The sequence below is a fragment of the Cynara cardunculus genome (genome assembly GCF_001531365.2).
Source record: "Cynara cardunculus var. scolymus isolate 2C chromosome LG 7, CcrdV1, whole genome shotgun sequence".
In the NCBI taxonomy this organism is placed as follows: Eukaryota; Viridiplantae; Streptophyta; class Magnoliopsida; order Asterales; family Asteraceae; genus Cynara; species Cynara cardunculus.
This window is the reverse complement of record NC_037534.1, coordinates 10,996,046-11,009,366: the sequence shown is the minus strand read 5'-3', so window position 1 is coordinate 11,009,366 and position 13,321 is coordinate 10,996,046.

The window sequence follows — 13,321 nt, the reverse complement described above, 5'->3', positions numbered from 1 at the left end:
TTTTTTTTACGAGTAAAGTCTGAAAAAACCTAGCGATTTTGTATGTTTTGAGTCGTAAGAATTTACTGAAACTATACAAGTTAAACATGTTAACCTATAAAACTGGTTAATTTGGTAAAGTAATGAAAAATATTTGAAAAACCTAAAATACTTTCATTTTTTAACGATTAAGTTCCTGAACATTTCTTTATACTTGTAAAACGAACAAAATATACCATTTATCTCTCAATGTATCAACATTTTTTTCTCGGGGGGAGCAGGAGGTAAAAATGTATCCAACAGATTAGTAACAAAGGAAAATGGAATTTGTTGGCCCCTAATTAAAAATTAAGTCCCTCATAAATGTATCGGTCGCTTCCTCACCGACGCCCGAAGATGGATGTGGTTGTTGACGATGGGCGTTGGAGGCAATAACGATGGGATTTGTAATGGTGAGAAACGTAAATATGTAGGTATTTCACGTATTGACCGACATAAAATATTTAATGCTTTTTTTACTTTAAAATTCGTTTTTACCACCATTTTCTATTACATATGGTGGTCGAGGGTTAGAGAGCTCCCCAAAGCGTTAGTTGTTATCTTAACATGTAGCTGCTAGTTTTTAGGTCAGAAGAGCCATTTTGTGCGATTTTTTTAGTGTATGAATTTATTTGTTCAAAAAAATGTATAGAGTTTTTATCATGTTGTGATTATTTAAACTTCCATACTTTAAAAACCATATTTACGATGATAGCCAGTTACTAGCCATTTTTTAAGTCATAAAGACCATTTGTTTTCAACTCAAGTAAATGCGGGGATGTATTTGTTAAAAGAACTTAATTGCTCAAGGGGTTGGGTTCCCGTGAGAAAGAGAGTTGAGGTGAGAAGTGTAAGAATAGATCTCCAGTCTTGGATGCATATTATAATGAGATGTACTGGATCAATCCCTGTATCAAACATGATTCATGGGTAAATTTAAGATTAAAGGTGACCAAGGGTCCATCATATCCCTTCTTACGCTCCTCACCTTAACTTTCATTCTCACATAGTCCTCCACCATTGCTTAAAACATGAAATTTTGTTAACTTTCTTTTTATACCTTTTTTTCCCAGTCTATGGGTTTAGTTCAATGATCTTGTTTATAACTGAAGTCCAAAATTGTAAATTTTAAACAACTGGTTCTTTTTATCATTTTACCAGCTTCAGCTTCAACCTCCATTTTGTAAATCAATTTCATAATTCGAATCTTCATTTTCATTGATGGATATGCTAAATCAAACCAGATGACTGTTATCAAGATTAAAAGATTTTTTTTTCCTGATTGTGAAAACTAAAACATCTGTTATCACGTTCATAAACACCTAAAATTTCACAAAATGTTATTTCGGACCAAACCGTTAAAATTTTACCATTTTGAGTTTCATTTGCAAACAAAAAAAGTTGATGGACTAAACTTGAAGATTAAGAACTAATTTTGAAACGTATTTCATGCTTCATATTTTTTGATTGTTTTGTGGAATTTCGTCTACACAAGAAAAGTCTTTAACAATGTATGGTCACCTTGGTGTCCTCACCGACTAAAGACCTGTGGAAATGTAAAAGCATTTCTAACAGTCATGTTAGAAAAAAGGAATTTTAAAGATTTGAAAAATATTTTTGCTTCAACAGTTATGCTATAATGTTTCTTAAATCAGAAAAAAAGAGAACGAAAATATCTACATTTGGAGAAATTTCTAAAACTCCATATCTAAGAGAGAATAATAGTATTTAATTATTTCTCACCAATAGAATTTATTGAAACTAAATGTTTATGAGAGAGATATAATATTAAATAATTTAATATTACAATTAATGTTGAACTCTATAAAATAGAGTACATATTGGAGTTAAACGTATTTTTTTTATTCAGAAAAACTAGAGTATCTCCAACAACTATGCTAAAATAGAGATTTTGAAGAATTAGAAGATATTTTTTACTTCAACAATTATTTTAAACGTATGTTAAAATAGAGAACAAAAGAGAGAGACGGTGAAAATCTTGAAATTATGATAGATCTCTAAACTTCCATATTTAATGGAGAGAAATAATATTTAAAATTTACCACTAATAGAAGGCGTTTAAAATGTTCAGGAGAGAGAAATATAATAGAGCAGATATTGAGTTAAATGTAATTCTTTCAGTGATGCTTTATTTTTGGAAATTAACAGCTATGTTAAAATAAAGATTTTGGAGGATTAACAATTTTTCTGCTCCAACAATTTTCTAATGATACTTCTTGTTAGAAAATTAACAACTATTTTAGAAAATTAACAACTAAAATAGAGTAGATGTTGAGTTAAATGAAATTATGTTTATTTTAGAACAACTATGTCAGAATGTATGTTAAAATAGAGAAAATAAAAATCTTTAAATTTTGAGAAAAATATCTAAAACTATATATAGGAAAAAGAAATGATATTTAATTCTTTCCCACCAATAAGAGATATATAAATAATAATTTAAGATAAACAATAATATTTTATTAAATATATTAAGTATTTTAATAACATAGTTAATGTTAAAATAGATACAGGAATTAGATACAATTTTCTTAAAGATTTTTTATTTTTAATACGCTATTTAAAAAAATATAAACATAATTATTAAAAATACTATAATTAAAGACGAAAAACAAAACGGTCAAGGAATGGAAACGAGTTAAAGTATGTCGTTTGATATGATAAGTATATGAAATGAATTTGGTAAATAAAGACAACATATTTCATAATATAAATAAGTTTGAATTCAAAGTTATATAAAAGTAATTATTTAACTACAAGGGTGGTATCTGATTTGTTTGAGTTTGAGCTTCAAAATTTAAAAGTGTTTGGAGATCTCAGGTTCAGATCCAAAAAAGAATAAAAATTCTCCTGTGACCACGGAGGTTCAAATGCGGTGACTTTAGATTATCCCACAAAACAAGTGATCTTCCTGAGATTAGTCGACTTACATAACAGATTGGATATCTAAGTTAATAAAAAAATAAAAAAGATTATTTTTTATATGAAATATATTCAAATATGCTTTATGGTTGTCAAAGGGGTAATGTAAAATAGTTCATAGTTTGTTATATTACAAGTATGAGTAATTAAATAAGATAAAATATAAAACATAAGGATAATGAATTATAATAGGTTATATTTAATATCATTAAGGAATATTTAGTTGATTTTTCATTAAGTCGTGTATGGATAAAACTGTTTGTGTAGATTAATTCATATATATAGATTGAGAATTTTTTTTGTTTGTGACAGTTTTTTCATAGATGGAAAAATCTTGCTTTTTAATTGGGAAGGTCAGATTTAAAAAAATTGACTTTTTGCATAAAGTTCTCTTTAGAGACTTGTTGAATAAACCATTTTATATATCATTAAGTCACTATCAAACAATCATGTATATACAAGTCTTATTAAGCTGCTAACAAACCTTAAAGTTTATATAATAAGGTGAAAGTGTGCAATCATGTGAAACCAGACTGTACTGCACAATTAGAAAAATGTCTTAAGATCGACACCTACCAAAAGAGCATTTATTGGTTTGTTGATTTTTCTTCGGTCATCTTTATGAAACTAATATTGTGTTCTTCAAATGTATGAATTTAATTTTTGGGTAGCGATCTTTCAGACGTATTGAATGCTTTTTCGGAGAATTTTGGGTTTTTTTTTTAAGAAAACCTTCAAACAAAACATGAGATTGAAATGAAATTCAGTTCCAAATCCACCTAATCTTGTAAACCAAATGAGAACTAAGGGTTTGTAGGAATGAAAATGATTTGAGAGGATTTGGAATTCAAATCCATTCCACCGTGTTTGGTTTGCAGGATTGCTCGATTTGAAATCCTTCAAACATAGGATTCCAAAATCCCACAGGGATGGCTGTGATTTTACGGGATTCCGTAGGATTTGTATATAATAATGTTTAGAAATGTATTAAAAACATTTATTTTCTAATAATCAAATGATAAAAAGGTAATTTAATTATTTTTATAAATAATTGAATTCAATTCCATTCCAAATCCTATAAACCAAACACATCAAAGATTTTAAATACTTCCAAATCCAAATTCTTTTTAAAATTCAAATCCCTAAAAACCATTCCATCAAACCAAACGCCTCCTAAAGGTTTGTTTGGTTTGATGAAATATCTTTAAGGGATTTGGATTTTGTGGAAGGATTTAGAATTGGAGGGATTTGAAATATTTAGTGTGTTTGGTATGTAGGATTTGAAATACAATTGAATTTCATTTATTATAAATAATTTATAAAAGTAAATTATGCCAAATTAGAAGTGTACGCATGCAAAGCAGCATAGTTTTGAATCTATACTGTGTTTTGTTGTTTGTTTTTCTCGATTTTATTTTACGTAGAAATATAGAGATGAGTTGGTTATTGTTTTATCTTAAACTATATATTAATATGAGTTTCAAATTAAAGATTATAAAATTCTAATTTTATGGTTTAATTTATTTAATTGAAGTTTTTTTATAATTCAAATTTAAAATAAAAATATATTTTATTTTAGTTTAATGATGATTTGTTTTATAAAAATAATGATAAATCATTTTGTTAGAGGTCAAAGATCGTTTAATTTAAATGATAATTATATTTAAGATATTTTATATTTAAAATTAAGTTGATAATATATTTTAATAAAAAAAACAAAAATGAAGTGTGCTATTTCGGATTTTCTTGTGTTTATCGGTTAATATATGAAAAGTTTTAAAGTTTTAGATATTTTAGAGAAAAAAGGTTTTTCATCTCGTAGTGTTTATCTAGTATTTATTATGTTTATCTGCAGTTAGTTATATGAATTCAAACAGTAAGCTTTAATAAGTTGTATTTATTCTTAATCAACTTGTTATCTTGAAGTTTACGTAATATGCATTAATAAGTGGTACTTGATGCATAAAAAACAGTTTTTAAGAGTTTAGCTTAAATGCTTTATAATATAGTATAGATAATAAATATAATTAAATTATCTTTTTTATTATTTGATTATTACAAAACAAGTGGTTCAAACATATTTTAAAACATTATTATAAACAAAACGAAACACCGACTACCCTCATGTTATCTCTAAATCTCTTGTTTGTAGGATTTCAACGAAATCACGGGATTTCATATCCAAGCAATCCTTCAAACCAAACACAGGATTAGAATAAAATTCAATTTCAAATCCCTCCAAATTCTATCCAATCCTACAAACCAAAGGGGACGTTTGGATTGCAATATGAATTTTGGTGGAACTGAAATCCATCAAAAGAATTTGACCACGTGTTTGGTTGGTAGGAAGTCATCAATTGCTTCACTTATGTCAAGGAATGATGAATTCAATAACTTGAGGAATTCAAAAGAATTTAAAGGATTCCATCCATTTCGATATCTGAATGAAACAATCATTTGGTCGTCAAAGAATTGATCATTCCTATTTCTTGAAATTCTTTAAATCATGCGAACCAAAAAATACCTAAGGAGGTGTTTGGTTCATTGAATTTGGTAGAATTGGAAAGAATTGGAATGTCCAAATCTTTGACCAAATTTCAAATACCATGTTTGGTTCACAGAATAGATGTAAAAGAATCCTTCCAATTCCAACAAATTCTTTAAGTCACCAATTTCACAATTCCACCACATATACCATGGATTTCAAATTCCAATTCAACAAATTCCTTAGCCCTCATCCAAATTCATCGACACTGTATCTCGATTTGTTCTGCTATGATATGCTCGATCTTCTTTGCTCGATCTCTTTTAAAACTAGAAATGGCAACGGGCCAGGTTCGGCGGGTTATTAGTATTTCCGTCCCTGAAATCGATAACTAAAACCGTCCCCATGACCGCCCGATCCCCGTCGGGGATCTTATCGGGGATCCCCATCGGGTCCTCGTGGTTTTCCCGATCCCCGTTGGGGAACCCGTTAATGTAAAAATCCTCTTTTCCCGTTCACTGTTGGTTATAACCGAACCCGAAACAGAAACCCGAAACAGATCTAAAAAAATTACAATATGTTAATTTTCACAACTAAAAGTAAATTACAATTTTTTTAAAGATGCAAGTTTAAATGTCTCAAACATAATCGAACCAATTACAAACAATGTATTAGATTACAATATAAAACTAAACGGAACTTCATAAATCATACAACTAAAATCACGATTTCACAATTAGACAAATAAACTAGATTTTTTCGTGAGCCTTATTTGTGTTGTTGAAGTAAAGTGGATAAAAGTTTTTTAAATTTTAATGTTACTATTTTCTTTTAATGATATTATATATATATATATATATATAATTAATATACATACACATATCAGGCCGAGCTGGGCCTGGCCGATGATCACCGTCCCCGCCCCCATCCTCGTTAAAATCCCCGAATTTGTCCCCGATCTTTGCCCCGTCTTTGATAAGATGTCCCCGCCCGAAAGTTTTGGTTTTCACCATCGGTTTCGGTTTTTTTTTTTGCCATCCCTATTCAAAACTGCTCGATCTCATTCACTCTACTCGATTTGGTATGATCGACCTCTCTCTCTCTCTCTCCCCCCCTCGTTCTTTCCATTCTAAAAATGATTTTCTCGAAATGCCATCTATGTAATTTTCTCATTGAATTCTGTAAACGAAACAAAAAAATTCCAATTCCGTTAAGACTTCCATTCCAATTCCATCCAACCAAACGCAATCAAAAGACATGGTAAAATTCCATCAAATTCCATTCCATTCCCTTAAAGTCAAATTCATCTGATGAATTCCAATTCCATCAAATTTCATTCTACAAACCAAACGCCCCCTAAGGGTTCGTTTGGTTTTTGGGATTTGGTTTCATTCCAATCTCGTGTTTGGTTTAAAAGGAAATCTGAAATTGAAATATTAGGATTTCATTGAAATTGCATAAACATTAGATTTAGAAATCTCATGAGGTATTTGGTATTTCATGGGATTTTGTAGGGTCTATTTGTCATTTCACTATATCCATTTTGTAGTAATTAATTAATAAAAGATAATTTAATTGTTTTTGTAACTACTTAAATTTGGTTTTTCTAAATTATCAATAAAGACCGTTGTAATTCAATTTCATTCCAAATCATAAAAACTAAACACATTAAAACATCCAAATCCTTCCACAAAATATAAATTCCATAAAACGATCCTGTCAAATCGAATGCTCTCTAAATTTTGATCGAACAATCTAAAATCATGCAATTATTCATAATCTTAATTGTAATTCTCGTATAAATATTAAATAAAAGAATTTTGGTTTTTTGGTTCGAATTCTGGTTTTGTTTCATCAGAGAAAGAAAAAGTACAAGAGAAATGTGAAAAGCACAAAAAGTTTGATTTTTTTTCCGTGGTATGAACATGTAACCTTTTTCTAAATTCAAAATTATAGTTGTTGGACGAACATTTAGAAAAAAGAGAGTTTTCGAGGTTTTATGTCAAATCTATACCGTTCACGTAAAAAATTTAGAAACGATTTGTTAACTATTAAATTTGTTTTATTAATGTAAATTTTGTTAAAATTCAGCTTATGATTTTTAACAAATACATATAACGTTTTGGAGTTAAATCATTAATTTCATAAAATAAAATGATAAGTACGTTAGAATAATGATAAACGTCGAGATAAAATATTTTTACATCTATACTTATAATACATAAGTAATCGGGATGACACGTGTCATCTTCTGATGAGCCGTTTTTAGTGTTTTCCCACCTAAATACGGATCTAGACACAATCTACATTAGCAGTTCAATTAAACTCATTTGAACGTATCTAGACACAGTTTACATTAGCTGTTCAATTAGACTAATTTATTTGACATGTATCATCTTATTCAATCAATCCCACTAATTTAGGATGCAATTGATTTTATTCTTGGGTTACTTAATTCGTGTGGTAATTGATTCCCCAAAAAAATGTTATTTACTTCTGAGTTTAAATTCAATTTACTGATATAGTTTCATTCTAAATTCAATTTACTGAATAGTTTTACTTCAGAGTTATTTCAAAAGAACAAGTCTAAAGTCATTTTTCAGAGTTAGCTCACCGAACTCTAAAGTCTGCCTTTTCAGACTTAGCTCACCCGAACTCTGAGGTCTGAACTCTGTTTTTTTTTCAGACTTAGAAGTTTGAACTTTGATTTAGTGGGATTGATTTTATACTCCAGAGTTATTTCAAGAGTACAAGTCTAAAGAGTCATTCTTCAGAGTTTTACTCCAGAGTTATTTCAGAGTACAAGTCTGAAGAGTCATTCTTCAGAGTTAGCTCACCCGAACTGTGAAGTCTTCTTTTCTAGACGGAGCACCATGCAGAGCCTTTGCATAGTGCATGCAGAGCTTCTAGCTTGCCTATACAGAACTCTGAAGTCTAAATCGTTTTACTTCAGAGTTATTTCAAGAGTACAAGTCTAAAGTCATTCTTTAGAGTTATACTTCAGAGTTATTTCAAGAGTACAAGTCTGTATAGTCATTCTAAATTTACTTATAAGTTTAAATTTAATTTACTGATATAGTTTCATTTCTAAAATTTAATTTTATTCTACGATTAACTTCATTTTAACTAATTATTGATATAGTTTCATTTCTAAATTCAAGTTTGAAGAGTTATTTTTTAGAGTTATAATTCAGAGTTATTTCAAGAGTATAAGTCTGTACTTTCGATGATCATTAATATTTGTAAGATAAGTTTTCTGACATGATTTACTTTTTTTAAATTACCCCGTGTATACACACACACACATACACACCTAGTTTACACACACACACACACACACATATATATATATATATATATAAACTAAAATTAATTATATTTTTATCTTAAATTTAGAATGTTTAAAAGGTTAAAATAAAATAAAAATATGCTTATTTAACTTTTATGCTGCAAAACTATTTATTATACTATAAGAGTACTCGTACAATGTAACGAGATACATTTCAATTTTAACGTTCTCTTTTTTTTTGTCTCAACCGATGTTATAATACGGTTTAATGTGGTTTTAGGAAAACGATAATGTTTTTATTTTTGAATAAAATATGAATATAAAGATTACATAAAAATTTGAAAAAATATATTGATATTAGTACCAAACTAACAATTTAAAATTTCTCTTTTTTTGTGTAATTTATTTAATTCATTTTTTGGTTTAATAATATAATTTTTGTTAAAGATAATAATTAAGTATTTTGTTAGAACTCAAGGATTATCCTAATTATATTTTAGATTTTTTATATTTAAAATGAGATGTTTATCCTCTATTTGATTATGTTTATCTGTAGTTAGTTATACAAATTCAAACATGAAACATTAATAAATTGTACTTGCGTACAATTTACTTGTAATCTTGAATTTCAAGTAATATGCATCAATAAACAGTACATAATGCATAACAAATGATTTTTAAGAGTTTTTGTCAACTGTTTTGTAATATTGTATAGATATTCTAGAGTGAATTATGAATTGGGATGATGGTGGTTGTGGAGGTGGTGGTTGTGGAGGTGGTGGATGAGGTGGAGGTGGTCAATGGTGGTGGCGAAGATAGATTAGTAATATTTTAGTTTTTGACTAATTCTTGTCCCATCTCGTTCCACCTTTTCTAACGGAACGAGAAAAAATCTTTTTTATCTCACACTGTCCCACCTTATCCTAGTTCTTGTTCTTGTCCCTTGTCACACGAAACATGGGACAGTGAGTTCTTGTCTTGTCTCATGTCGCGCCAAATGTGAGACATTGAGTTTTGTTTTATTTTGTCTTGTTCTGTTTTGTTTCATTTACCAAACGCAGCCTAAAACGAACTATATTTACCTACACTGTAAAAATGAAGAGTATCAGCAAGGGAAAATTCCCTCATTGATCCGTCGCTAAAGGGGTCTTTCGTCGCTGATAGTCCGTCGGTCAAAAGCTCGTAGGTAATACTATCAGCAACGGACCGCAACATTGGATTTGCGAGGGAACCTTTCAACGATGGATCAACGAGGGAACAGATCCAGGGACAGATCAACGAGGGAAACTTTTAGCGACGGATCAACGAGGGAAACTTTCAGCTACAGATCAGTGAGGGAACTTTCAGCGATGGATCAATGAGGGAATTTTCAGCGATGGAAAATTTCAGCGAGGGAAACTTTCAGCAACGGATCAGCAAGGGACGAGGAGGGACTTTTAGCGACGGATTTTTCCTCGCTAATTCGTTGCTAATGTTTATTAATCTAAAAATAATTTTTTTATAATTACATAATTCTTGTATTTATTTATACAAAACCTATCCATAATATTACAAACCAAAACTGTGAAAAAATTAAAATTAACCAATTCATACAATCTAACTACCGAGAGGTGGGGAGGGGGGAAATGTATCTTAACTACCGCATAAACGCAGCAAAATGATCCGACAAGGCATCCTGTTCGGCTAATGCAGCAGATTTTGTGGCCTGTTCAACCCCCAAATCTGCTCTACTCTTCCGTTCGGCCTCCATCTCGGCCAGATGGCGTTCCTCCCGCAGCCGCGCCTTTTCCTCTACCCTTGCCAATTTTTCTCTCAACTCCGCTACCTGTAAATATTCAATATTCGACCAAACTAGTAATTTGTTCGCAATGAAAGTAATGAGAAAGTAGATAACAATATAAGCAACATACCTCCGTTGTTGACTCGTATGATCTCCCGATGCTACTGTTATATATACCCGTCATAGCATAAGAGGGATGCTGGGAGGTCCCGAAACCAAAGATGCGGCCCTTCCTCCGTCCTCCGACATTCTGCTCCCAAAGAGATGCCCCATCAGGGGGAGGGCTGTCGGTACTAGACGATTGTGACTCACCCCTAAGCGATTGAAATCGATCATATGGTTCACCAAAACAAAAAACGGATGAAGTTATATATGTAGAAATTTCAGCAGCATAACGACTGTAAATCAAACATATACAACGCCTGTTTTTAATAATTAAAGCATTCTAATAATACCAATGGGAGTCATATTCTCAACTTATCTACTTAGCCTAACGTCTGGCCGACAATGGCAACCCAAACTAATAGCATCACTATGTTTATTACAATATATTACCTTAAACCTACCAAACGTATCTATTAACTGAAGTAATGATTTTAGAAAACTTACATGATACCTAGCAGCTTTGGGGTAACTAAACTGAGGAGGATCGGTAGGTGGGTCAGACGAACCTTGATCGAACTTCCAGTTCATGTAGTGAGTGCTCAAACACCTCAGTAGCAGTCGGCTCACGGCCCATTAGTTTTTCCTACATTAGACAATTAGGTTAAGTTGTTAGTAAACATAGAGAACAAATTACATATTTAAAAAAGATTATATACTCACCATCCTGTCTCGATGTTGTGAAGTACTGATCGATCCCCCAGTGTGTCTGAACGACACCCCCTCAAACTGTGTGTTCTGATTGGCCCTATTGATCATGGATTTCCTTTTAACAAGGCTCAATATCCCAAACCTGTTAAACAGAGCACATATATAAGGCGGTACAAAACACATGGCAGTTTATAAGGCTCACAATAGAGATACGTACCTAGTCAATCATCTGAAGCCAAAACCTCTCTAGGATCCATACAGGACAGTGTAATCTAATCTGTGAGAAGTCCTCACCATCCCATTGTTGAGCACCAGGATAGGCCTGTGCTATGGCCCAGTCACCTGCAACGCTCATCTAATCTGAGTATCTATTGTGCATCGCTTTGGTCTATAAATCACGAACCATGTCATCCAGCTCTGGTTCCCACTGGAACTTAGCCAACATACACAATATTTGTATCAATGTAAAAACAATAATCTTATATGTATAATTACATTATAATGGTACACCAATCCAAAAGCGTTGGAACATCAAGTCACGGGCTTCCTGAGGGACTTCCTTCCATCTATGCCATTAACCAACAAAGGAAGACCTGAATATAGTAGTTATCTCCCGGATAGCATGGACATCTTTAAACATGCACAATCAAAAAAATATTTACAACAGAAAAAACATTCATATCATTTTGTATCGTAATGCAAAGTCTTATACTACATATACTTTTTTAGATTAACCTGGATATCCAACCCGCTATGCGAGCTGACTAATCCCAGGGCGACCACCTGCTTTGCAGATAGCCCGGAGTCACCGCATTTGAACCTTCGTGGCCACAAGGGAATTTTTATACTACATCTACTTACACGTTGCCTAACAAAGAAATATATCGTCCTTGGCTCGATGATTGGTTGTCGGTATCTCATTGTTGAGCCTCTCTCCGATCCTGAACCTGTCGAAGCCCATGGCCACCTCTTGTTCATCGAAATCCTGGAGGGCGGTCTATGTGAACTCCACAACGTCATCGACGAGCGGGTCACCACTCCCGCTAACAGAGTTGCTGCCCTTACCAGACATGAGGCTATACGATTACCATGACGGTCTCTACTGTGCTCTCGGCATGACATCTCCTGAAAAGCAAACATTGGATTCTATCATGAAAAAAGATAATGACAAATTGTGATTATATATATAATTGTGAAATAAACATACAAAAGACAAGCTACTCATCAGAAGAATGATCATATAACATCGATTCATATTCATCATTTGGATAATCATCTATGTCTTCAAATTTTGGTTCATCCTCGCTATCTTCATTTCCTGGCATATTGTCGCTATCATCCTCTGAATCGTCGCCACCTTTATCTTCATTAATATTATGGAGTACGTTTACCTCCTCTATGGCAAGACGAACATCATCGAGCTCGTTTCCCAATACGAACATCGTATGAGCTACCCTTTAGTTGATTTTAAAGAATTGTTCTCCATTCACATGATCATTGTTATCAACATCGTTAATCATGTCGGACACTTCATACATGCCACGAGCCTTTGTCTTGACAACTGCCCACCAATCTTTCAAATTCTTTGCCATTGAAGGTTATGAAGTATAGTAGACTTGCTTAGCCTGTGATGCTAGAATGAACGGGTCGTTGGATCCAAGTCTAGACTTATATTTGATATCTACCAAATTATGTTTAGGGTCAATTCTAACCCCTGAGGCAGTATAAAACCCAAATGCATTTGAACATAACAACTACCTGTCGTACTGAGCCATAATACTCCACCTCTATAACATCATCTAACATTTCACAAAAGTCAGAAGACACTTAGCAAGGGATCAGCGAGGAAAATGGTTTTTTTGGCCATTCCTTCGCTGATCCCTCGCTGATCAGCGACAGATCAACAAGGGAACTGGTTTTTGGCCTTTCCCTCACTGATCAGCGAGGGAAATGGTTTTTTGGCCATTGCCTTGCTGATCAATGAGGGATCAGC